General features: G+C 40.1%; 1 protein-coding gene across 3 annotated transcripts in view; it reads right to left on the bottom strand.

Moving 5' to 3' along the window:
• The window catches only part of lrrc4ca (leucine rich repeat containing 4C, genome duplicate a), a 212,033-nt gene that overhangs the window by 176,354 nt on the left and 9,658 nt on the right, over nt 1-26,021 (bottom strand). The window contains exon 1 of one of the 3 annotated variants that reach the window (XM_062036080.1): nt 9,473-9,520. The exons of the other annotated variants lie outside the window; for them this stretch is intronic. The gene's annotated coding sequence lies outside the window, so the exon portion shown is untranslated. Of the gene's footprint in view, nt 1-9,472; nt 9,521-26,021 lie in introns of those variants that run through there. 3 annotated transcript variants of the gene reach the window in all.

The raw sequence follows: 26,021 nt of genomic DNA, 5'->3' as shown, positions 1-26,021 counted from the left end.
AGGAGGTCAGGTCTGGAAAATAAGGCACTCCTAACTTGCAGAAAAAAGTTTTATATTCCTCCTTCCTGTCTCTGAGTGTGTGCTAAGTCAGGAGAGCGCATCCTGACCATAAAAGGAGAAGTTTGTGTGTAAGTGCTCTAAGTCATAACTTCAATGTTGGCATTGGGCTGAACATGTAGTCTCTTCTCAAGGATAGGGCTATCACTTTTGCATTCCAAAGTCCCAATTAGGGCCTCTTTCTCGCGAGAAGTGATCCGATCCACCTGCAAACATCTAACTAAGGGACCTTATCTTATTATGTGCTCAAACTGAAATACCACTATTTAATTAAACTTGGTAGTTTGGTTTCTCCAAAACGAATATGAACATTCACCATAAGCAAAACATAATATGAGTTAGTTAATTCACTTCATTGGCAACCCTACAACTATCACAAACAAGAATGGAATCAATTTGTACATCACCGGTCGCAAAAATGTGTCATGTGATGTTTTACATACTTATGTTGTTATGAAACTTGTCGAGGGTGTATTCTGCCTTGCGCCTGAGTGTATCTGGGATAGGCTCCAGCCCCGAGAGACATGCGGTAGAAAATGGATGGATGTTGTTATAAAATAAATGGGGTAAAGTGGGAAAATGGAGAGAAATCAGAAACTCCGTCCAAAGACTTAACGCAAGGCAAAAAATAGATATTATAAAAATGAAATGCAAAACCTAAAGAAAAAGAACCCCAAAGAGTGGTGGGACTATATAAATAAAGGACTAGGACGCGCTAAATCATCAACTGATGGAATAATCAAAATACAAGAAGTTGAAGAGGACAAAACTGCAGAAGCCCTGAACAACTTCTTTGCGGAGTCGTGGGCTAAAGCAACGCCCTATTGTGTCTATCCCCTACCAAGAGCTACACCAAGTGACATCTGTAGCATAGGTGAGATGAAGCTAGCCCTCACTCGGCTGGACCCCCAGAAAGCAAGTGGGCCGGATGGCATTCCCAACTGGCTGCTGAAAGAACATGCAGAGGACCTGGCACCGGTCATCACACATCTGGCCAACTGCTCTTTCCAACAGGGGTGTGTCCCCGATGTATGGAAGGAGTCAAATGTCTGTCCCATACCCAAAGGCCAAGACCCTGGCTCAATCTCAAACTGGCGTCCTATCTCACTAACTTCTTGTGTGGGGAAAACAATAGAACGTTTTGTGTTGAAAAAGCTTATGCCAACAGTGCTTGACGTATGTAACAATCAATATGCATATCTGCCTAAGCACAGTACTACAACGGCTCTAGTCAGGGCAATGCACACCTGGCTTACCGAAACCGATTCCAAACCAACGATGGTGAGAGTACTGTTGGCAGATATGTCGAGAGCTTTTGATGTAATTGACCATGGGATCCTGATGCAAAACATACTGGACCTAGGACTGTGCCCATATCTGACAGCCTGGCTACATAGTTACATCTCAGGAAGGAGACATAGAGTGGTGGCAAATGGAGCTCACAGCCCCTGGATTGAAGTTACATCTGGGGTGCCACAAGGGGGTGTTGTCTCCCCATATGTCTTCCTCCTTTACATGGCCACCCGGGATGCTGTTTTTGAGGACACCCTTGATGTCGGATATGCAGACGACATCGGGCTATCGAGAGCGATCCCCATATCCAACATCATGTCAGACACAACGGTGTGCCAGGAGGCACAAAGGCTGGATGAATGGGCAGCAAATAAGAAAATGATACTCAACGGGAAAAAGTCGGTAGAACTCCGGATATGTTTTGCCCGAAATCCATCACAACCTCCTGCACTGATGTTGGGGGGACAGGAGGTCCCTGTTGTGGAAACAACAAAGTACCTGGGTTACCACCTCGATCAAAACCTGACTGGAGATGTGCACATGGAGAAGGCAATAAAAACCGCCTCCAAGCGGCTGCACTACCTCACAGTCATGGCGAGACATGGACTACCTGCAGACGACCTTGATACCATCTACACCACTCTCATCAGGCCGTGTCTGGAATATAGCTCAGTGCTCTTAGTGGGCTGCTCCAAAAAACAACAGGCAGAGCTAGAGCGAGTCCAGAAACGTGCCTGTAAAATCATTACGAGGAGAGCCGGAAACATCTCACAACCCCTACCATCACTCCAGACCAGGAGAGAGGAGGCTGCAGTGTAGCTGGTCAGGGATATGCATGATGAGCAACACCCTCTGCATGACCTGCTACCTCCAACACGAGGCAGCCGCACTGCCAGGACATTGAGGAACCAACATAAGCTGGCTGAACCCGAGCCCAAAGCCAAGACAAAGAGACTTAAAAACTCTACCCTGCATACTGCAATTAAACTGTATAATAATACTATCTAATTAAATAAGTAATACAGTCATATACCAGAATGCTAATAGTTTCCATGCTGCTGTTGCCCTGAAAATGAAAATGTTTTTTTTTTATATAAAATACTGTCTGTTCTTTTAATTTTTTTTATCTTTGTTTGTTTATTATTAATTGTAAAGTTCAGCTGTTTTTTCAGTGGGGCCTTGGCTCCACTGCAAGCATGAATAAATAAAGTCAAGTCAAGTCATGAAGATACATTTAATCAACATTTAATATGATATGTTTGTTATGTTAGGTATCTATTTGTTTTCCAATGTGAATGATAACATAACGTTGATGTCATAGCCTACTTTGATGTAGTTACCTCCGCCAGGAGCTTTTGCAATCATTGCAGTTGGTTTGGCTATCTGTCAGTAAGCCAAATAACTCAAAACAGATTGTCTTTAAACTTTCAGGAAATGTCCGGAATGGGATAAATAAACTGATTAGATTTTAAATTAATAAATGTATTGGAAATAAATTGTACAATGTATGTATATTTTTCTGCAAAATAATACAATTTAACATAAACTACCATATCTCCAGCCGGGATTTGATGCCAGTATGGTTATTTCCCAGCCCTGCACTAAAACTGCAAGCCATGAGAGACAATGAAAATGTCCAGGTAAATGTACCTGTATATCCTTAGAAGTAACACAGCTGGATAGGAATTTTAATCCTCCTGTCATTCATTTATTGGCATTTTAAATGCACTTCTTCAAACAATCGGGCTGATTTGGAGGGGTGGCGCTGTGTGTGCATGCGTGCGTGTACGTGAGTGTACGTGTGTGTCTGTAAAAGACACACACACACACACACACACACACACACACACACACACACACACACACACACACACACACACACACACACAAGACCATTTTGTGTTGAGCTTTCAACAAAAACATTTGCATAAACCAAACTAATTGTTTAGTCCCATGTTAGGTGTGCATTTTAAAAGGATGCACTTATTAAGAAAAAAAACAACCTTCTTCTTGCAATTAATTGCGATTAATTATGAGTTAACTATGGACAAAATGCAAACATTTGCAACTATATATTTGAATCGTTTGACAGCCTTATTGTGAATATATTCATACAGATCCCCCTGGTGGTGTTATGGTACACACGAACAGTTGCATCAGGAAGGGCAAAAACTAAGCCAAAACCATTCATGTGATTGTCTTGTTTGGGCAACTCCTTAAGGGGAAAAAGACAAACAAGAACATAATATTCATGCAGAGTGAGTATCAACCATCCTTCTATCCAGAAATGTGTGAAATAGTTTTTGTTACATCTAATTTACAAACCCCGTTTCCATATGAGTTGGGAAATTGTGTTAGATGTAAATATAAATGGAATACAATGATTTGCAAATCCTTTTCAACTCATATTCAATTGAATGCACTACAAAGACAAGATATTTGATGTTCAAACTCATAAACTTTATTTTTTTTTTGCAAATAATAATTAACTTAGGATTTTCATGGCTGCAACACGTGCCAAAGTAGTTGGGAAAGGGCATGTTCACCACTGTGTTACATGGCCTTTACTTTTAACAACACTCAGTAAACGTTTGGGAACTGAAGAGACACATTTTTTAAGCTTCTCAGGTGGAATTATTTCCCATTCTTGCTTGATGTACAGCTTAAGTTGTTCAACAGTCTCCGTTGTGGAATTTTAGGCTTCATAATGCGCCATACATTTTCAATGGGAGACAGGTCTGGACTACAGGCAGGCCAGTCTAGTACCCGCACTCTTTTACTATGAAGCCACGTTGGTGTAACACGTGGCTTGGCATTGTCTTGCTGAAATAAGCAGGGGCGTCCATGGTAACGTTGCTTGGATGGCAACATATGTTGCTCCAAAACCTGTATGTACCTTTCAGCATTAATGGTGCCTTCACAGATGTGTAAGTTACCCATGTCTTGGGCACTAATACACCCCAATACCATCACAGATGCTGGCTTTTCAACTTTGCGCCTATAACAATCCGGATGGTTCTTTTCCTCTTTGGTCCGGAGGACACGACGTCCACAGTTTCCAAAAACAATTTGAAATGTGGACTCGTCAGACCACAGAACACTTTTCCACTTTGTATCAGTCCATCTTAGATGAGCTCAGGCCCAGCAAAGCCAACGGCGTTTCTGGGTGTTGTTGATATACGGTTTTCGCCTTACATAGAAGAGTTTTAACTTGCACTTACAGATGTAGCGACCAACTGTAGTTACTGACTGTGGGTTTCTGAAGTGTTCCTGAGCCCATGTGGTGATATCCTTTACACACTGATGTCGCTTGTTGATGCAGTACAGCCTGAGGGATCGAAGGTCACAGGCTTAGCTGCTTACGTGCAGTGATTTCTCCAGAATCTTTGAACCCCTTGATGATATTACGGAGCTTAGATGGTGAAATCCCTAAATTCCTTGCAATAGCTGGTTGAGAACTGTTCAACAATTTGCTCACGCATTTGTTGACAAAGTGGTGACCCTTGCCCCATCCTTGTTTGTGAATGACTGAGCATTTCATGGAGTCTACTTTTATACCCAATCATGGCACCCACCTGTTCCCAATTTGCCTGTTCACCTGTGGGATGTTCCAAATAAGTGTTTGATGAGCATTCCTCAACTTTATCAGTATTTATTGCCACCTTTCCCAACTTCTTGTTGCTGGCATCAAATTCTAAAGTTGTTGATTATTTGCAAAAAGTTTGAACATCAAATATGTTGTCTTTGTAGCATATTCAACTGAATATGGGTTGAAAATGATTTGCAAATCATTGTATTCGGTTTATATTTACATCTAACACAATTTCCCAACTCATATGGAAACAGGGTTTGTATTTAAGACCGTATACCTGGCATATTAGGCCTGTATATGTCTGGCAAAAGTTTAAAATGATGTTAATGCATTCACTAAAGGAAACCCGAATGTGACAAATGTGACTAGGTCTTGAATGTTGTGTAATTATTATTTGTTTCTTCTCAGTGACAGACGGGAAGCGGCCAAATGCTGAAGAGTCTGGCACAGGCTGCACAGAGCTAGCCACAGGCCTACAGTGCACACACACACACACACACACACACACACACACACACACACACACACACACACACACACACACACACACATTATTGTATTTGTTACCTTCTTGAGACCTCTGAAACATGCCTACCTCTTTAGGACCACCCTTTCTAGATATATAAAGATTTGTAGTTACAACATTAATAATATATATATACTATCCACAAATAAAAAAGGTAAGCTTTTAGTTATTCATTTTTTGTTTGTAATTGTTTTTTAATCTTCATTATTTAATTCAAGTTATTACAGTATGTCTCTATATACATGTTTATTTTTGTTAATTAATTTTGGGCAAAGGGGACGCATTTCAATTTCTCACACACACTTGTTATTACATATGTTGGCCAGAGGGGGGGGGGGGGGGGCACTTTTAAAACTGACACACAGTCAATTTGAAAAATCCCTCCTTTTTGGGACCACCCTAATTTTGGTAGATTTCACCACCGGAGGTGCAAATGAGATCTCTATGTTTTGTTTTTTGTAAGGTGCTTAAGGCCGATGACAAACGAGTCACGGACCACAGATGGCCCCTGTGCCGCACTTTGCGCAACCCAGCTGTAGAAGCTAACTATTAATGGCCACCATAGTCTTAGTACAGTAGTGTATTTGTTCATTGTATGGTCACATATGGGACGCGGGTTGTCTTACATCAGCACCAGAAATTGTAAAATCAGCTGTTCACCTGGCGTGTTTTTTCAGGGATGGATAGAGAAGTCCTTCTTTAGCTGCCGTCTTGTTTTATCATATATTGCTGCCTTTGCACCTGTCAATGTTTACTTTTGTATGCACATTAAATCAACAAAAAATACTGACTTTGGAGCAATGTTCACAGACTCTAGTATTTGGCTCTCTATTAGATGGTAAATGGTAAGTGGGGTATAACGCTTTTCTGCCTTCAAGGTACTCAAAGTGCTTTAAAACTATTTCCACATTCACCCATTCACTCACACCAGATCACACACACACACATACACTTCAGATGCAATGGTTTTCCGTATTGGGACCATGATTTCAATCCTAACTTGTTCACCGGTCCTCATATGGAAGGTACTTTTCCTTGTTGATGTCTCAAGAAGGGTAGAAATACAACACACAAACACACAGTCTGTGAACAACGGGCAAAGGTTTTGTTTTATGAAATTTAATGAAATGTTACTATAGTGCTATGTCCATACATAAGGATGATACTTAATTTAAAAAATATTTCTTGATCCACTCATTATGTCAGACACATGCCAAAGCAAAGGGTGGCCATTTTAGACGATTTGAAGCAGATAGGGACAGGGCTTGCGATGCATACCGAAACTGTTTCCGTTGTCAGCGTACTAAAAAAATAAATAAATATATATATGTGGAAATAGGTACTACATTTATTTAGCCTTAGGCGGAGTCGACAGTCACGACGTGTTGCGCTTCTTATAGTGTTAGTTTTTGTTTTTTAACCACACATCCAACACACATCTAGCTGCAGTAAAATACTTAAGCCTAAAGGAAAACACCAACGTTTGGCAGACACCTTCAACAAGTCCTTAAACTGGTGATTATGTGCAAGTAACTTTGTCTAAGTAAATTCATTTTGCACAATACATGACTTGTGCATGTAGAAATAACTAGAAAATCGCCTCAATTTTGTCTCAAATTCTGCTCGAACTGGGTGTAATTTATGCACTGAAAGCACTGTAATGTCGGCAGAATAAGAAGGGTAGAATAATGCAAGTCAGTTCATCCCCTGAAAATATATAGTTAGTAGCAGTAGCAGTTAGGACAAAGTACAGTGGAACTTCAATTTACAAACCTAATCGGTTCTTGAACAGGAGTCGTAAATAGAATATTTTTTATACAGAAGCACATTTCTCCATTAGAAACAAAGTAAATATGAATATTTTAGTAAATTACATTGTGGGGAGGCGGGGCCGGCAGGCCGACAGCGAGGCGTGCCCCGCCGGGGCCGACTCCGAGATGGCGGCGAGGAGGCGTGGCCGGCAGACCGACAGCGAGGCAGGGCACACCTGAGCCCGCTCTAAGATGGCGGCGAGGAGGCGTGGACATTGAGCGAGCAGCGAGGGGGGCGCGCCGGGTTCGACGCCGCAAACTTCAGGTGCGGGAATCGCCCGGCTGGGCACAATTAAGTAATCCCCTCTGTGTGTAAAAGGGCGACAGCTGAGAACGACGGGGCAGAAGGAGGTGGAGAGCCAGTGGTGCATGAGGAGCACGCGCGACAAAGAGCGAGAGACAGACGACGCCGGGGACGGCTGAAAAGTGACCGGAAGAGCGAGCGGTTTGAGAGGCGAGAGCTGAAAAGCGACCCGACCTGAGACTGAGGTTTTATTTGCAAAAATAAAATAAAGTCAACCATGCTCGCAGCGATGTCTGTCCTTGATGGTCCTTGGAACTCGCACGACGGCTTGAGTCTGTCACATACATATTTTAGTAAAAGTTTGTACACTTTGAACACAATATAAAGTTCAGTACAGTACTGCATACCAAACAAAGAAAACAAGGGTGTGATGGATCGACTTTCTATTTATTAACAAAGCCAAAACAGCAACTAGCTGAACTGTCCTCCTATGCAGCCGCCCTGCCGACACACACACATACACTAACACACACACACTGCCACGAGCCCTGTGGTTCACTCACAGTTTGAAATCTCAAAATGTTTTAACCTTAACAGCCAGGTTGCTACAATGATTAGGAATAATCATTAAAAAACACTTTACCTTGTTGGTTTATCTTCTTTATGTGAAGCGACAGAAAGAGGACGTTGTCGACAACGCTGTGCATTCTTCCTGAATGTTTCAAAGCCCACATTGCCTGTACATTGCTTTTTTTGAACTAATATTGAGCTAGCACAACTAGCAACATGTTGAAAAAGGCTAAAAAAAACACTCAAAAGGCACACAAAGTAGCACAATAGTTAACAGCAGCACTGTGTTCTGCTGACTGAATGAGCACCAAAGATCGATCAGCCTGCCCACAATCACTGTGCTGCATGGGTGGATGAAACGTTCGTATACAGAGGCAAGGTTCGTACACCAAAGTGTTATTTGTTATGTGGTTAGTAAATTGAAAAGTTTGTACAAAACCCAAGACCAGTGAAGTTTGCACGTTGTGTAAGTCGTTCTGAGGTGGGTGGTGCTTCTGTTTAGATTACAGTTAAAGGCCTACTGAAATGAATTATTTTTATTTAAACGGGGATAGCAGATCCATTCTATGTGTCATACTTGATCATTTCGCGATATTGCCATATTTTTGCTGAAAGGATTTAGTATAGAACGAGGATAAAGTTCGCAACTTTTGGTCGCTGATAAAAAAAAAGCCTTGCCTATACCGGAAGTAACGTGACGTCACAGGAGGAAGGATTCCTCACAATTCCCCGTTGTTTACAATGGAGCGAGAGAGATTCGGACCGAGAAAGTGACGATTACCCCATTAATTTGAGCGAGGATGAAAGATTTGTGGATGAGGAACATTAGAGTGAAGGACTAGAGTGTAGTGCAGGGTGTATCTTTTTTCGCTTTGACCGTAACTTAGGTACAAGCTGGCTCATTGGATTCCACACTTTCTCCTTTTTCTATTGTGGATCACGGATTTGTATTTTAAACCACCTCGGATACTATATCCTCTTGAAAATGAAAGTCGAGAACGCGAAATGGACATTCACAGTGACTTTTATCCTCACAACAATACATCGGTGAAGCTCTTTAGCTACGGAGCTAACGTGATAGCATCAGGCCCAAATGCAGATAGAAACAAAATTTAAAAAAACCCTGACTGGAAGGATAGACAGAAGATCAACAATACTATTAAACTATGAACATGTAAATACACGGTTAATAATTTCCAGCTTGGCGAAGCTTAACAATTGAAGCTAACTTAGCTGTAGGGCGGCGGCGGGTGTTGTAGCTTTCGACGACACCTCGGCAAGAAACATATATTTCCCCAAAGTTACGTACGTGACATGCACATAGCGACATGCACGTACGGGCAAGCAATCAAATGTTTGGAAGCCAAAGCTGTACTCACGGTAGCGCGTCTGCTATCCAGCTCAAACACAACACAACCTCCTGGTGTTGGTGTTGCTGTAGTCCGCCGCTACTACACCGATCGCACCTACAACTTTCTTCTTTGCAGTCTCCATTGTCCATTAAACAAATTGCAAAAGATTCACCAACACAGATGTCCAGAATACTGTGGAATTTTTCGATGAAAACAGAGCAGTTTGTATGGTGACACATTGGGTCCGAATACTTCCGTTGCCGTCGTGACGTCACGCGCATACGTCATCATACATAGACGTTTTCAAGCGGAAGTTTCCCGGGAAATTTAAAATTGCACTTTATAAATTAACCCGGCCGTAGTGGCATGTGTTGCAATGTTAAGATTTCATCATTGATATATAAACTATCAGACTGCGTGGTCGGTAGTAGTGGGTTTCAGTAGGCCTTTAAGGTGCATTGATAACATAACATTTAGATTGCTACTGTGACTGATTTAGTGAGATGGCATAAAATCTCAACAGACATGAAAGACGGTAAGCAGTCAGTCGAAAGGAGACCTTTTTTTATTGCATACAGTCAGGTCCGACATCAAAACATGTGAAGACACAGTCTTAAACCAATCACTTTTGTGGTTTCAAAATAAAAGCACTATGCTATACGTCCAGTTTACTACATTAAAAATAAAAATGTCTTACAAAACCCAAAACCAGTGAAGTTGGCACGTTCTGTAAATCGTAAAAAAAAAACAGAATACAATGATTTGCAAGTCATTTTCAACTTATATTCAATTGAATAGACTGCAAAGACAAGATATTTAATTTAATTAACTGGAAAACTTTGTTATTTTTTGCAAATATTAGCTAATTTGGAATTTGATGACTGCAACATGTTTCAAGTGGCAAAAAAGACTAAGACAGTTGAGGAATGCTCATCAAACACTTATTTGGAAAATCCCACAGGTGAACGGGCTAATTGGGAACAGGTGGTTGCCATGATTGGGTATAAAAGCAGCTTCCATGAAATGCTCAGTCATTCACAAACAAGGATGGGGCGATGGTCACCCCTTTGTGAACAAATACCTGAGCAAATTGTTTAAGAACATTTCTCAACTATCTATTGCAAGGGATTTAGGGATTTCACCATTTATGGTCCATAATACCATCAAAAGGTTCACTGCATGTAAGCAGCAAGGTGGAAAACCAACATTGAATGCCTGTGACCTTCGATCCCTCAGCAATACTGCATCAAAAAACAACATCAGTGTGTAAAGGATATCACCACATGGGCTCAGGAACACTTTAGAAAACCACTGTCAGTAACTACAGTTTGTCACTACATCTGTAAGTGCAAGTTAAAACTCTACTATGCAAAGCGAAAGCCATTTATAAACAACACCCAGAAACGCCGCCGACTTCGCTGGGCCCGAGCTCATCTAAGATGGACTGATGCAAAGTGTTCTGCTGTCTGACGAGTTCACATTCCAAATTGTTTTTGGAAACTGTGGACGTTGTGTCCTCCGGAACAAAGAGGAAAAGCACCATCTGGTTTGTTATAGGCGCAAAGTTGAAAAGCCAGCATCTGTGATGGTATGGGGGTGTATTAGTGCCCAAGGCATAAATAACTTACACATCTGTGAAGGCACCATTAATGCTGAAAAGTACATACAGGTTTTGGAGCAACATATGTTGCCATCCAAGCAAGGTTATCATGGACTCCCCTGCTTATTTCAGCAAGACAATGCCAAGCCACGTGTTACAACAGTGTGGCTTCATAGTAAAAGAGTGCAGGTACTAGACTGGCCTGTCTGTAGTCCAGACCTGTCTCCCATTGAAAATGTGTGGCGCAATATGAAGCATAAAATACCACAACGGAGACCCTGGACTGTTGAACAACTTAAGCTGTACATCAAGCAAGAATGGGAAATAATTCCACCTTAAAAGCTTCAAAGATTGGTCTCCTCAGTTCCCAAACGTTTACTGAGGGTTGTTAAAAGGAACGGCCATGTAACACAGTGGTAAAAATACCCCTGTGAAAACTTTTTTGCAATGTGTTGCTGCCATCAATAATAATAATTATTATTTGCAAAAAAATATTAAGTTTTTCAGTTTGAACATTAAATATATTGTCTTTGCAGTCTATTCAATTGAATATAAGTTGAAAAGGATTTGCAAATCATTGTATTCTGTTTTTATTTACAAATTACACAACGTGCCAACTTCACTGGTTTTGGGGTTTGTACAATGAGGGACTCGTTAATCGAAGATTCACTGTACCTATGTAAATCCAACCTCTGTGTGTTGTGTTTTCAATATCTAGGTATATCTATATCCATCTGAAGTGTGAAAAAGACCCATTTATACGTCAAGGCAGATTGCACTTAACTTTACAACAGCCTGCATTTATTTACTCCCTCTCCACCAAGCAATGTAGGAGCAGACTGACAGCGCCTGTCACAGGGCCTTGACCTGAGTGGTGAAAACAGACTGGTACCATAAAGACAAGTTGGATTAAATCACGTGAAAGTCGATCCATGTCAGATCAAAACTATCTTACTAGGGCAGTCTTGCCGACATGCAGGTGCCAGGAAGACTGACACATTAAGGTCATAAGCTAACAAGGTGAGTGGATAGCGAGAGAGATCCATCAAGACATTGCCAATCGCACGGATACACACTCAGACAAACACACATATATATATATATATATATATATATATATATATATATATATATATATATATATATATATATATATATATATACAGTATATATATATATATATATATATATATATATATATATATATATATATATATATATATATATATATATATATATATATTTATATATACACACATAAAAGCACATTGCTCAGAGATCAAATAGATAAATGTGAGGCTGATTACTTCACAGCGGTTCACTTTTCATCGAAAGGTAAGGTGTTGTGTTGTTAAATAAAGGTATGTTAGGCTAAATCAGTGGTCAACAACACTAGATAAAAGACACCCTGCCAGGTTTGTTTTTTTATTTTATAGAAAGCCCTAAATAGTAGTACATATTTTAGGAAAAATATAGTTTTTTCCTCATTGTAACTTATTTTTTAGGCAAATGAGTCACGGGCCGACTGGGCAGCACTTTCGGTACCCCTGCGTTTGTGGTTTTTCGGTTGGGCTCTGTGTATGTGGTGTCGGCTCTGTTGTCTGAGTGTTGTTGCGGCTGGATTTGGTCGATGCTTTGCAACTTAGAATGGGACATGTGAGATACAAACACATCAATAGAGCAGCTTTAAATCACTGTGGTTTAAGGTTACAATTCAAGGTGCTTTGGGTTTTACCTTGTATCAAAGAAATTAAATAGCTTTAACAACATTTTTAACAAATGATTATCTAATTTGCGTTTTACAACGTCCTTTTAGTCAACTAATTGTGGTTAGACCCATGAACTTATCAACACAAGGCAAGTATGGGTGAGTCGATACACATTCACTTCCACACTTAAAATTTAAAGTTTGGCAAAACTATGAGCCTGATTTACCAAAGGTTTGTGTTTACCTCAGTCTTCCCGGTAAGGTCTATTCAGAAGTACTGGAAAGGAGGCAATGCCAGATAGTCGAACCCCAGATTCAGGAGGAGCAGTGTGGTTTTCGTCCTTGTCGTGGAACTGTGGACCAGCTCTATACTCTCAGCAGGATCTTTGAGGGTACATGGGAGTGTGCCCAACCAGTCTACATGTGCTTTGTGGACTTGGAGAAGGCATTCGACCATGTACCTCAGGATGTCCTGTGGAGAGTGCTCAAAGAGTATGGGCTGGGCTATCGGACCACCTGATTGTGGCGGGGAGATCCTACCCCAAGTGGAGGAGCTCAAGTACCTCGGATTCTTGTTCACGAGTGAGAGAAGACTGGATCGTGGGATCGACAGGCGGATCGACAGGCGGATCTATGAGGCGGCGGCAGTGACGGTCCTTCGTAGTGAAAAAGGAGCTGAGGCGGAAAGCAAAGCCCTCAATTTACCGGTCGATGTACGTCCCTATGGTCATGAACTTTGGGTTATGACCGAAAGGAGGAGATCTTGAGTACAAGCAGCTGAAATGAGTTTCCCCCGTCAGGTGGGGGGGCTCTCCCTTAGAGATAGGGTGAGAAGCTCTGTCATTCGGGAAGATCTTAAAGTAAAGCCACTGCTACTCCACATCGAGAGGAGCCAGATGAGGTGGTTTGGGTTTGGGTGGTTATTTGTCTTTAAATATATGAATAACGTTTATCTATGGCCTTTTCATTAGACATTACAAATTACATGATGGCGTCACGTTCACTCCCCACCCCAACTCTGTTTTACCCAACATAATCATTTTTTTATTTATATAGACAAAAAGTGCAGTTAGGTCTTCATCATGTGCCATCTTTCAAAATTCTTACAATTGTTTTTATTTTATTATCTCTAATGATCTCTAATGATCTACCTTGCACAATTTTCACATTTTATTTATTTTTTATTTCTTTATGCCATATTACTTTGTTTATAATGCTTTTGTTGCTTTCATATGCACATTCAAGTTCTACTTGAGGTCCATGAAACAGTGTTTTTATCTACAACAATGTTTCTTCTACAAAGGAAATCATTTAGAATGTGTTGTTTGTGTTTTAAAATAAAACTTGGTTAAAAGATTTCAGTATATTTATTTTTTTTAAATTTTGCGCACATTTAAAAATCCTGCGATTATAACGATAACCGTGATTATTTTGGTCACAATAACCGTGATAAGAAATGTTCATACCATGACATCCCTCCAATCAAATCACCTATTAATAAAAAAAATGTATTTTAAGTGCTTGTTGCTTGTGAATTGAGATGTAAATTGTATCGGATGGCTCACAATATCGGTTCTCTGTTCTTTCAAAAGTGTATGGTGGAGTTGTAGTTAGTTTTTGTGCCATCTTAAATACCCAGCCCGACCTCAGTCAAATTATTCCACTCATTAAGCCATGGCATTATGGGCCTTGCTTTGTGCACTGGGACTCAGTAAATACCATGAATGTGGAGGGAAATGAGTATATCCATGGGCATAGCCGGTATACAGAACATGCACAATCTTCATTTAAAAAGAGCAGTGTGCACCACTTTTGCACTTTTGATCAAGTGCTCATACAGTTGGAGTAGATCACCGGCAACATGCCTACTAATAATATCCACCATTTATAGTTTGCACACGCTGTTTAGTATGTTATTTGGATCCCAGTCGATCATGGTCATAGTGTGCTACTACTTGCTGAGCTGTTGGTGAGTTGTCATTGGTGTGCATTTTTCAACTGAGGCTACGTTTTGTGCTGTAAATTAGCTTCTACTCTGATGACTATTCTGGTAAAAGACTGCACAGCTCGACCCAGATGTCCAGATCTCACACACTTATTCTTCACCCATGGGTCTGCAGAAGGCACCACTTTAGAAGTGCAAACATATGCCAGGCTTGCACACACGCGCGTACTGTACTGTGGCAAACCATCAAAACCAGATAATATTTTTTTAAGAGCGTGAGCTTACATAAGTTTACACGCTTGAGGTAAAAAAAAAATTAACAACACATTGTGGTGTTTAAACATTCCATTTTTATGCAATTTCCTAAATATTCTATTTCTCTAATCCAGGGGTGTCAAGCGTAAGGTTTTATGCAGCCCGCGGGATGAGTCTGCTAAGTATAAAAATGAGCCAATATTTTTGAATGAAAGAAACTGCTGTTGTAAATGTGTCAACCAGATGTCGCAATAGCAATTATTTGTATCTATGTAGATTATGCTATATATGTAAACAACAACAAAAAATAAACCACATGATGTTAGTACATCAGTAAATCTTGTAGTTTGATTTTGATATATTTTTTTTCATCTTGATAGATTGAATATTAACAACAATGAGTTGACTGATGAACATTATCACATAATTTATTCAGAAAGTATAAATAACGACAAATAAAGGTAGAATACTATTAACCGCAACATGTAAGTGTAAAAAAAACCCCACAATAACATTATGATTTGTACATTTTCAGAATGTGCTTGTTCCATTTTTAAACAAAGAAACAATCTGAAGTTGCCTTTGTTTTTAAGTTATCGTGCTGTGATTTTACCAGTCCGGCCCACTTGGGAGTAGATTTTTCTCCATGTGGCCCCCGATCTAAAATGAGTTTGACACCCCTGCTCTAATCTATCAAATTGTATTTAGAGTTATTATCCACACACTCAATAACTAAAATATTAAGCTGTACCAAAAAAATCTAACACAGTTATGTCCTGATCTAATGATGTACTACCATGATTAGGGACGGCGTGGCTCAGTTGGTGGAGCAGCCCTGTCAGCAACTTAAGACCTTCACCCTTGCTCCTGATGGGTCGTGGTTAGGGCCTTGCATGGCAGCTTCCGCCATCAGTGTGTGAATGTGGAAATAGTGCATGAGTGCCTTGAAGTTAGAAAAGCGCTATACAAGTAAAACCCATTCACCATTTAATATTTTGGTCATATCGCGCAAAATAATAACTGTGATATGGTCAGCAGAAACTCAGGTTCCACTGACAAAGCAAGTCGGACTGTAGCTGAGACTGATGAGCTTCAATGGAAACCTTGAATAAAACCCATGGATTGAAATCTTTATCTACTTTAATATATTATAGCTTTGTGGAGTGTTTAATGAAGGACATTTTACATTTGATGCGGTCACATTGTGTTGTATTTTTACATTTGTTTTAAATAGCATCTCTGTACTAAACTCTGTATGAAGAAATGTTCATTTTCCACCAGACCAAATAGCTACACTATATTGCCAAAAGTATTTGGCCACCCATCCAAATGATGAGAATCAGGTGTCCTAATCACTTGGCCCGGTGTATAAAATCAAGCACTTAGGCATGGAGACTGTTTCTACAGTCATTTGTGAAAGAATGTTGATTTCAGTGATTTCCGGCGTGGAACTGTCATAGGATCCTGCTACCTGTGCAACAAATACAGTCGTGAAATTTGCTCGCTCCTAAATATTCCAAAGTCAACTGTTGGCTTTATTATAAGAAAAGTGAAGAGTTTGGGAACAACAGCAAGTCAGCCACGAAGCGGTAGGCCACGTAAACTGACAAAGAGAGGTGAGTGGATGCTGAAGCGCATAGTGCAAAGACTTTCTGCACAGTCGGTTGCAACAGAGCTCCAAACTTCATGTGACCTTCCAGTTAGCCCACGTACAGTACGCAGAGAGCTTCATGGAATGGGTTTACATGGCCAAGCAGCTGTATCTAAGGCATACATCACCAAGTCCAATGCAAAGCGTGGGATGCAGTGGTGTAAAGCACATCACCACTAAACTCTAGAGCAGTGGAGACGCCTTCTCTGGACTGATGAGTCACGCTTTTCCATCTGGCAATCTGATGGACCAGTCTGAGTTTGGAGGTTGCCAGGAGAACAGTACATATCAGACTGCATTGTGCCGAGTGTGAAATTTGGTGAATGAGGAATTATGGTGTTTTTCAGGGGTTGGGCTTCGCCCCTTAGTTCCAGTGAAAGGAACTTTGAATGCTCCAGGATACCAAAACATTTTGGACAATTCCATGGGATGACACTTCAAGTTCATATGTGAGCAAAGGCAGGTGGCCAAATACTTTTGGCAACATCGTGTATAATGGTTGCAGATCCATTTCTTTCATCGAGAAACAGCCCAGAGCGTTTGCTCCTTCAGATTAAATTACTCACTTTCTTACCCCGGGGAAGCACGTGGAGGCCAGATAAAGTTAAAAAAGCCAATGAATAAACATATACACTGTCATATCCATCATATACATTTTGAAATGCTGCAAGTAAACACAGATGCTTTCTGGTTGTGTTGCCAATAGCTGGTGTTTTCCTGAAAAGCTCTATTTTAAATAGCAACCTAGGGATAAGATAGTCGTGGCTTATAAAGTACTAAATCTGGTTCGAGGGAATCTCTAGCATTTATGTTTTGTCGTTGAGTACCAGATAACTCTAAATTCCACTGCAGAGAACAAAAGAGCATAAAAATACCCCTTTTCATACTTATCCTTCGTCTCTTTTTTACCCCTGTGGGAAACTAAATGTCTCGGTTTCATAAATCTATTGAATTTAGAGGAACCAGCAAGAGCCGGTTCTCAACCATTTCACATACCATTTAACCTTTTAAATAAGCAGCAGGAATTAATGTGAGGGCCTGGGCGAGTACCAGTTTGAACTCAGTGCACCCAATTGCCTTCAAGGCAGAAAGAAGGCTTCTTGCATGGTGCATATGTGCCTTCATTAGGGCTGTCAAAATTAACGAGTTAACTTATGCGATAAATCACAAAAAAATGTTGCGATAATCATGAAGACACTCAGATTAATCATGCAATATATTTTGACCATACAAGCTCCTTTACGTTAACCATTAGACCAGTGTTTTTCAACCACTGTGCCGCGGCACACTAGTGTACCGTGAGATACAGTCTGGTGTGCCGTGGGAGATTATGTAATTTCACCTAATTGGGTTAAAAATATTTTTTGCAAACCAGTAATTATAATCCGCAAATGTGCCGTTGTTGAGTGTCTGTGCTGGTTAGAGCTCGGCAGAGTAACCGTGTCTTCCATATCAGTAGGTGGCAGCAGGTAGCTAATTGCTTTGTATATGTCGGGAACATGGTTTGTTGTGATCACAATATGCAGACAACAGCGGGAGGCAGTGTGCAGGTAAAAAGGTATCTAATGCTTAAACCAAAAATAAACAAAAGGCATTGAAGCTTAGGGATAGCTAAGCAAAACTAAACTAAAACTGAACTGGTTGCAAAGTAAACAAAAACAGAATGCTGGACGACAGCAAAGACTTGCATCGTGTGGAGCAGACTGCGTCCACAAAGTACATCCGTACATAACATGACAATCAACACCAAAATAGGAGTGCTAGACAAGAACTAAAACACTACACACACGAGAACATCAAAAACCTCAAAATAAGTCACGGCGTGATGTGACAGGTCGTGACAGTACACCTACTTTGAGACAAGAGCTATAGTGATGCATGCTTGGTCATGGTTTGAACGACTTTTTACTGTCAATATCGGCTGCTGAGTTTAATTTTTTAATGTGTTCTGCTGGTAGTGTGCCTCAGGATTTTTTCAAAGACAAAAAATCTGCCTCGGCTCAGAAAAGGTTGAAAAACACTGCATTAGACAGTCAGTGATCGGATTATTGCATACGTCAGTACAAAATTGAGCGAGAAGACTGACTGGCAACTTTCATTGCAAAATAAAGCCAAAAATAACTTAAGATAAAACTGTTACCAAATTTTGGGCAAACAAATGACGAGCAATGAATTAAAATGTTTAAACATGTTAATGGATGACATTCTGACATTGAAATTGCATTTGAGTACAAATATTAGGGTATTTTCTTCAGCAAATTGTAATTATGCTTGCAAGTAATCACCTGTGGTAAATCATGATTAACCCAAATTCCAAAAGGTGATTAATCTGATTTTTTTTTTTTTATCTGTTGACAGCCCTACTCCTAATGTGTGTGCACCCGCATGGGAAACTGCGCTTTGGAGTATTTATGGTGAACTCCTGCAAGCTGTTATTATCAGAGCCATCGCATTAGTCCTACCTCGGGTGCTGTCACTCCCCATATTAGCAGAGAGTGACATTGCTGTGAGGCCAAGAAAGAAAAACCCCGGCATGGCAGAGAATGTATGTATTAGTAAGTGGAAAATATATTATCAAGACTGGTAAAGGGAAAAATCCAAGGAAAACTTTGTGAGGAGTTATGGCCCTGATCTATTAAAATCCAAATAACACGCACTAGTGTTGTCCCGATACCAATATTTTGGTACCGGTACCAAAATGTATTTCGATACTTTTCAGTACTTTTATAAATAAAGGGAACCACAAAAAATGGCATTATTAGCTTCATTTAAAAAAAAAAAAATCTTACGGTACATTAAACATATGTTTCTTATTGCAAGTTTGTCCTTAAATAAAATAGTGAACATACAAGACAACTTGTCTTTTAGTAGTAAGTAATCAAACAAAGGCTCCTAATTTAGTCTGCTGACATATGCAGTAACATATTGTGTCATTTATCATTCTATTATTTTGTCAAAATTATTAAGGACAAGTGGTAGAAAATTAATTATTAATTTACTTGTTCATTTACTGTTAATATCTGCTTACTTTCTATTTTAACATGTTCTACCTACACTTTTTTTAAAATGTAATAATCATTTATTATTCTATTGTTTGGATGTTTTACATTAGTTTTGGATGATACCACAAATCAGATCCGATACCAAGTCGTTACAGGATCATATATTGGTCATATTCAAAGTCCTCATGTGTCCAGGGACATATTTCCTGAGTTTATAAACATAATATACATTTTAAAAAAACGAAAGAAGATGTTGTGATGCCAAAAAATATAGATGTAATCGTAATAGTATCGACTAGATACGCTCCTGTACTTGGTATCATTACAGTTGATGTCAGGTGTAGATCCACCAATTAGGTTTATTTACATTTTGACGCTGGTGAGCTACGGTGTGTAGTGAAGCATGTTTAGCTATTCCTCATCCTGCAGGGATGATACTTGTAAAAAATTTACTTTATTTGTTGCCATGGAGGCGAGGATTAGTGATTTAGAAGTAGCTAAAACACTGTCGACTCCGGATGGACTTTAGCTGGTGGTTAGCTAGACATGTCTTAAAGCACCTCTTCCTGAGGGCGTTTCAGTGTTACAACTTCACCTTTGTCGTTAGTTTTTAAGCCAAAATGCGTCCGTTCTCCCTTTTCTGTCTACACACTGTGTCTGCTTGTAAGTACTCCGTGATTGTGCGCTGCCGAACATGCTCGTCTGCTCGTAAACCAGCAATGACACAACGTGACGACAACGGGGGGGCGGGGAGATGGGGGGACTGGTACTTTTTAGAGGCTGTATAGTATCAAATATGATTCATTAGTAGTTCGGTAATATACTAATACCTGTATACCGTACAACCCTAACACGCGCTGAACAGTGTGTGCAAACTATACAATTGTGTGTACTATTTGTGGGCGCGTTGTGTGTGATCTACTAAGACGATTGATAACACGTGCATAAGTGACACAGATGGCCCTATTTAAATTTGGATTTTGCGTGTACTACCGGCAGTTTCCCTCCACATTCATGACATCATATGCTCCAATGGTTCAACTTGTGCTGCTTCGTTGTGTTGTGGAATATGCCACACACACCAGCTTTTCTGGCCAATATACTTTGGAAGTATGATCTGGACAACAAAACCATTTTTAGCACATCAAAGGTGTGATGGTGCGTCTGGAATGATCCAGCAATGCATGCAAAAATGCATGAAAATGTATGTTGCAAGGTTGCCGGTTTACCAGGGGTGGGGGGTCCCCATATCTGCGGTCCCCTCCAAGGTTTGTCATTGTCATCCCATTGGGTTGAGTTTTTTCTTGCCCTGATGTGGGATCTGAGCCGAGGATGTCGTTGTGGCTTGTGCAGCCCTTTGAGACACTCGTGATTTAGGGCTATATAAGTAAACTTTGATTGATTGATTGATATTGTGATGAAAAAAAACAGCATCTGGCACCAAAACAAGTCATTAAAAAGTCTTAATATGATACAATAATATTACTGGATAGACTGTATTTAAAAATTGTTTTCTGACAGTCCAAATATGTTAACACAAAATGTATTTGTCCAGCGTCTGTCTTTGCATCTATCTGTGCCAGTTTGCACATTCTTTGGAGATGTGCTGAATACACAAAACAATGGCCGCAGAACAGTTTTAGTCTTGATAAATCACATTGCGACTGCTAAATAATTATATTTGCATTTCTTCCCCCCGATATTGGGGGCGTTTGAATAATCAGCATTTATTCTACATGAAGACAGACACGTTAAATGGATTTCGCTCCCTCTTTTACCCTTTGAAGAGACGCAGTCCTCTGTGCACAACTTCAGTAGATCAGCTTTGTGTGTGCTATCAAGTTTGCACATGTTTTAATACAGGCAAAACTATCGCAAATCAGGTCCTTTGTGGCTGAAGAAACAAACGGAGTTAGGAACCATGGAGATGATGTTTGATTTTGCTCAATGTCCTTTTACCCGACAGTAATCTACCCCATAAGTAAAATCAGAAGTATTGTTTTAAAGGGGAACTGCTCTTTGTTTGGAATTTTGCCTATCGTTCACAATCATTATGAAAGACATGACGACAGGTGGATTTTTTTTTAAAATGCATTCAAAACATTAAATAAACGTAAATAAAAGTCAGCTTACAGCGGAACATGGAAGGTCCTCTATTCCGCCCATAAAATCCAATAAATAACCATTCACAAGGCGCCACCAATACTCTATTGTACATTTTGTGACTTGAAGTATTAGTGATATTGGTATTATAAGCACAAACGCAGACAAACTATTCATAGCGGCGAATTGATCACTACTGTGTCCCTATGTTTACATCATCGAGTGGTCTGCTGTTTCCTCACTTCCCTGCTCCCTGTAAGTTAATTGTAGATCACAAATCATGCATCTCGCCTGGAAAGTAGATGGCTGAGGATGTAATCCGACAAGTTGGTACACTTTGACAGCCATTTAGGATCCGGACTAACAAGAACGACACAAAAAGACGCTTGGCCCCACCCACCCCGTTTCTTCGCGAGGATTATGAGTAATATTTCATCTAAATGGGAATATATAGAATAGAATAGAATAGAATGCCTTTTATTGTCACTATACACAGGTACAATTAGATTAAAAGCAACTCCAGTATCAGTGCGAGAGTCTACAAATATGCAAAACATAGGAAGGAAAGAAAGGAAAAATGGTGCAAAAGGAGGTAAGGTGCACAGTCCAGTCCTGAGAACGAATGTTCTGAATGTGTTGTTTAACTAGTATACTATATACATATATACAGAAGCATATGAACATCCCAGCAGTCAGCATCCTAATAACAGCAGACCTTGTCCAGTAAGTGATATTTTATTATGTTTGTTGGCTCTCACCCTTTCTCACTGGCACTCATCGAGGGCGGACACACCCCTTTCCTCTCCCTTATCTCTCCTGCTTGCTTCTTTGTCTTGTCTTGTCTTAACTTTCACACACACACATACCCCACACCCCATCCAACGCCCTTGACGCAAATCCCTTAGGGGTGATGGAGCGCCTGAAGAGCTGTAGCCTTGCACCGTGGCCCCCACTCCCTCTGTTGCAACTCTCGAGATTTATGTTGTAATATGTATACATGCTTTGCTATGGATGTTTTTTCCCACTCCAAACTGGGCCCCCTTAAGAGCCCAGTCTACAAACCCCGTTTCCATATGAGTTGGGAAATTGTGTTAGATGTAAATATAAACGGAATACAATGATTTACAAATCATTTTCAACCCATATTCAATTGAATGCACTACAAAGACAAAATATTTGATGTTCAAACTCATAAACTTTATTTTATTTTTTGCAAATAATTAACTTAGGATTTCATGGCTGCAAAAAAAAAAAAAAAAAAAAAAAAAAAAAAGAATTTCATGGCTGCAACACGTGCCAAAGTAGTTGGAAAAGGGCATGTTCACCACTGTGTTACATGGCCTTTCCTTTTAACAAAACTCAGTAAACGTTTGGGAACTGAGGAGACACATTTTTAAAGCTTCTCAGGTGGAATTCTTTCCCATTCTTGCTTGATGTACAGCTTAAGTTGTTCAACAGTCCGGGGGTCTCCGTTGTGGTATTTTAGGCTTCATAATGCGCCACACATTTTCAATGGGAGACAGTTCTATACTACAGGCAGACCAGTCTAGTACCCACACTCTTTTACTATGAAGCCACGTTGATGTAACACGTGGCTTGGCATTGTCTTGCTGAAATAAGCAGGGGCGTCCATGGTAACGTTGCTTGGATGGCAACATATGTTGCTCCAAAACCTGTATGTACCTTTCAGCATTAATGGTGCCTTCACAGATGTGTAATTTACCCATATCTTGGGCACTAATACACCCCCATGCCATCACAGATGCTGGCTTTTCAACTTTGCGCCTATAACAATCCGGACGGTTCTTTTCCTCTTTGGTCCGGAGGACACGACGTCCACAGTTTCCAAAAACAATTTGAAATGTGGACTCGTCAGACCACAGAACACTTTTCCACTTTGTATCAGTCCATCTAAGATGAGCTCAGGCCCAGCGAAGCCGACGGCGTTTCTGGGTGTTGTTGATAAACGGTTTTCGCCTTGCATAGGAGAGTTTTTACTTGCACTTACAGATGTAGCGACCAACTGTAGTTACTGACAGTGGGTTTCTGAAGTGTTACTGAGCCCATGTGGTGATATCCTTTACACACTGATGTCGCTTATTGATGCAGTACAGCCTGAGGGATCGAAGGTCACGGGCTTAGCTGCTTACGTGCAGTGATTTCTCCAGATTCTCTGAACCCTTTGATGATATTACGGACCGTAGATGGTGAAATCCCTAAATTCCTTGCAATAGCTGGTTGAGAAAGGTTTTTCTTAAACTGTTCAACAACTTGCTCACGCATTTGTTGACAAAGTGGTGACCCTCGCCCCATCCTTGTTTGTGAATGACTGAGCATTTCATGGAATCTACTTGTATACCCAATCATGGCACCCACCTGTTCCCAATTTGCCTGTTCACCTGTGGGATGTTCCAAATAAGTGTTTGATGAGCATTCCTCAACTTTATCAGTATTTATTGCCACCTTTCCCAACTTCCTTGTCACATGTTGCTGGCATCAAATTCTTAAGTTAATGATTATTTGCAAAAAAAAAAATGTTTATCAGTTTGAACATCAAATATGTTGTCTTTGTAGCATATTCAACTTAATATGGGTTGAAAATGATTTGCAAATCATTGTATTCCGTTTGTATTTACATCTAACACAATTTCCCAACTCATATGGAAACGGGGTTTGTAGATTGTATTTTTTTTACTCATCCTCCCCCAGCGTTTACGTTTTTCCAATCTTTTACGAGGCGCCTTGTGGCGACCCATCAGCGTTCCTGTCCTGTAACCCTGTACACTGTTTGTTTGTCTAATCTTGAACGGGTTTGTGCTGAAAACAACGTTTTGTTTTACTTGTGCAATGACAATAAAGACCTACCTATCCATAAAGTCTGCAGTGAGTAATAATCAGTGATGAAGAAAATAAAAAAAGCAAACACAATGATGCGTTTTTAAAATGCTTAAAATTACGTAAATATTAAATGTTATTAAAGATGAGCCTGTTACCACTCTACATACAGTATATACTTACATCATGTATTTAAAACCCTAATGGAGGTGTTTGGATGTTTCTTTAAGGGCTTTTTAGGCAGAATTAAGCTCCTATAGGCTCCATAGTAAGCAGTCTTTTGATCGCATTTATTTAATATTTAGTATATATATATATATATATATATATATATATATATATATATATATATATATATATATATATATATATATATATATATGACATCCATCGCCATGTCTTTCATAATGACTGGGAATGTTAGGCAAAATTCCCAAAAAAAGTTAAGTTCCCCTTTAAATAGAAAAAAAAAACACAAGCAAGATTCTCCGTTTTCCCACCATACTGAACTCATATCTATATCCCTTTGAATCCACTTACAGTACATTCTCGCGATAAACGTGGCCCTTGGGAAGGAGGTAAGAAAAACAAGACAACTGATCCTTGGCCCTTAGAATGACAGACTAGCACTTTTATGATGTTCACCAAATTATTCCCAAAGATGGATGGGTTGAGCTGGAATACCAATTGATTAACCCATCGACTGGTGAAATGTGCTGCGGCTGTCCCCTTTCTCAGCTGTGCTTCCCTTGGACACTACATTCAGACAGACAAGCTGGAGTGGATGACTAACGAGCAGGGCCAACCGCAGATACCGAACGTGACCATCTGCGTCAGGGTGCTACATATAAGATGCCGGCTCGTGATGGAGGATTTATTAATACACATTAACATCATCCAGTCACTTCCACAGGTGTGCAACAGGACCCCCTTATTCAGTAATACGGCCCACTGCTGCGACAGTTTACTTGATTTTTCAGCACTCCCGTGTTCTGTGAAGAAAATGGCGATCAAATTCACAAAAAATAGGAATTAGATTTGCTTTGTCTTCCCTAGTGAGAGAGAGTGGTGCTTTTGTGTTTGCGGCTTTGCAGTAACAATTAACTCCTAAAAGAAAGCAACCGACAAATCTGACCGCAACTCTCACAAAGCCAACTTACTCTAATCCAGTGTTTTTCAACCACTCAACTGTATCTCAACTGAGATACAGTCTGGTGTGCCGTGGAAATTATATAATTTCACCTGATTGGGATAAAAATATTTTTTTGCAAACCAGTAATTATAGTCTGCAAATAATGTGCCGTTGTTGAGTGTCGGTGCTGTCTAGAGCTCGGCAGCGTAAACATGTAATACTTTTTTATATCAGTAGGTGGCAGCCGGTAGCTAATTACTTTATTGATGTCAGGAACACGTCGTGTGAGACGACGATAGTTTGTCGTGATCACAATATGCAGACCACAGTGGGAGGCAGCGTGCA

This window comes from Entelurus aequoreus, linkage group LG24 (genome assembly GCF_033978785.1).
Source record: "Entelurus aequoreus isolate RoL-2023_Sb linkage group LG24, RoL_Eaeq_v1.1, whole genome shotgun sequence".
In the NCBI taxonomy this organism is placed as follows: Eukaryota; Metazoa; Chordata; class Actinopteri; order Syngnathiformes; family Syngnathidae; genus Entelurus; species Entelurus aequoreus.
This window is presented reverse-complemented; position numbering and strand designations above follow the sequence as displayed.